The following is a 2301-nucleotide window of genomic DNA, read 5'->3' on the forward strand; positions in this document are numbered from 1 at the left end:
ATCATAAAAAAGGTTAACAACGCAATAATAAATATTTGGGCAAAGGACTTGAACAGGCACTTTAAACAGAAGATACGAGAATGGCCAATATACACATAAAAAGTTGCTCAACATCTTTACTCATCTAGGAAATGCAAATTAAATTCCACCTGGTAGAACAGCTAAAATGAAAGACTGACAGCACCAATGTTGGTGAGGATCTGGCCCCTTCTGTGCTGCTGGTGCCGTGAAGATGGTGCAACCACCGGGAAATTGTTTGGCAGTTCCTTACAAAGTTAGACAGGAACCTATCCTATGACCCAACAATTCCACTCCTAGGGGTTTACTCCAGAAAATGAAAACACGTCCACAAAGGACTCAATACCTGGATGTCCCTAGCAGATTTATTCAAAATAGCTTACAACTGGAAACAATCCAAATGGCAGTCAACAGGTGAATGGATGAGCAGACTGTGGTACAGTTATCCAATGGAATACTACTCAGCAATAAAAAGAAATAAACTTCTGGTATATGCAAAAATAGGTTTATAAACTAATGAAGCCAGCTGAAAAAGAGTACAAATTGTATGATTCCGTTATATGAAGCTCAAGAACAGAGAAAACTAATGTGTGGTGATAGAAATCAAAACAGTGGTTGTCTGAGCGAGTGGGGTTGACTGGAAAGAGGCATAAAGAAATTTTCTAGGGTGACGAAAATAATCTATATTTGATAGGCATATGAGTTACATTAGTGTATGCATTTATCAAAGCTCATTTAACTATACCCATAAGACCTGTGCATTTCACTGTATGTAAATTATACCTCAATTGAAAAAAATATTTTTATTTGGAAAATGTAAATTTAAATGGAAAATTTATTTGCACAAATTAGCCTGGGGATAAAAGAGTAATATTACAAGAAGGGTTATCACATTTTCTTCATCTTCCTAGAGGATATATTATTATATCCTCTAGGATATAATAATATTATATTATATTAATATTATTTTATTATTACTTTTTGAAGTTTTACTTATTTTTATTTGAGAGAGAGAGAGAGCGCACATGCATGCAAGCTGGGAGAGGGGCAAAGGGAGAGGGAGAGAGACTCCTCAAGCAGACTCCCCGCTGAGTGGGGAGCCTGACAGCAGGCTCCATCCACAGACCCAGAGATCATGACCTGAGCCAAAACCAAGAGTCTGATGCTTAAACAACTGAGCCACCGAGGTGCCCTGCAAAATGCCTTTAAATGACAGCAAAAGACTTCTGTAGAAATTCATATTTGAGTTAACCCACCACCATAGCAGATAAGGTAAAAGACAGCATTCCCCCTAATCGAAAGGTTGATACAGGTGTGCCTGGGTGGCTCAGTCGGTTAAGCGTCTGCCTTCAGCTCAGGTCATGATCTCAGGGTCCTGGGATCGAGCCTTGCGTTGGGCTCCCTGCTCATTGGGGAGCCTGCTTCTCCTTCTCCCTCTGCCCCCTGGCTTGTGTTCTCTCTCTCGCTCACTCTCTTTCTCTCAAATACATAAGTAAATTTTTTTAAAAAATGAAAGGTTGATGCATACTACTTATATTGGGTTGAATAGCATCCCCCCAAAGTTCATGTCCATCTGGAACTCCAGAATGTGACTTTATTTGGAATTAGGATTTTTGCACATGTATTTAATTAAGATGAGGTCGTCCTGGATTAGGGTGGGCCCTAAATCCAATGACTAGAGTCATTATGAGGAGGCCATGTAGAGATACAGAGACCACAGAGAGGGATGAAGGCCATGTGACAATGGAGGAAGAGTTTGGGGAGATGTTGGACTGCTAGCTAGGGAATGCCAAGGATTTCTGGCAACCACCAGAACCTAGAAAGAGGCATGCAACAGATTCTCAGATTCTCCCTCGTGGCCCCAAGAAGGAATCAACCTTGCTTGAAATCTTGACTTCAGACCTCTAGCCTCCTGAACCGTACGAGAATAAATTTCTGTTGTTCTAATCTACCATGTTTGTGGTAATTAATTATGATAGCACTAGGAAGTGAATATACTACTCATTAAGTTATCAAAGAATAAAGTTTTAAGTATTCAGCAATCTGGTGTATACTCAAGTAGACTCTAATCAATAAATTTAAAATATGCTCTGAAAAATATATGCTTTTTTTTTTTTAGTATACATTCAGATAACACACAACTGAGATAAGTGTATATATTCTTTGGCTACTTCATATTGTCATTTTCTAATGGAACAATAAATCCTGAAGATCTGTCCCTGTTAGCACACAGAGAGAAGGCTGAATGTGCCCCTCTGTCCTGCCCTGGGACCAGAGAATTAG

This window comes from Neomonachus schauinslandi, chromosome 8, assembly GCF_002201575.2.
Source record: "Neomonachus schauinslandi chromosome 8, ASM220157v2, whole genome shotgun sequence".
NCBI lineage: Eukaryota > Metazoa > Chordata > Mammalia > Carnivora > Phocidae > Neomonachus > Neomonachus schauinslandi.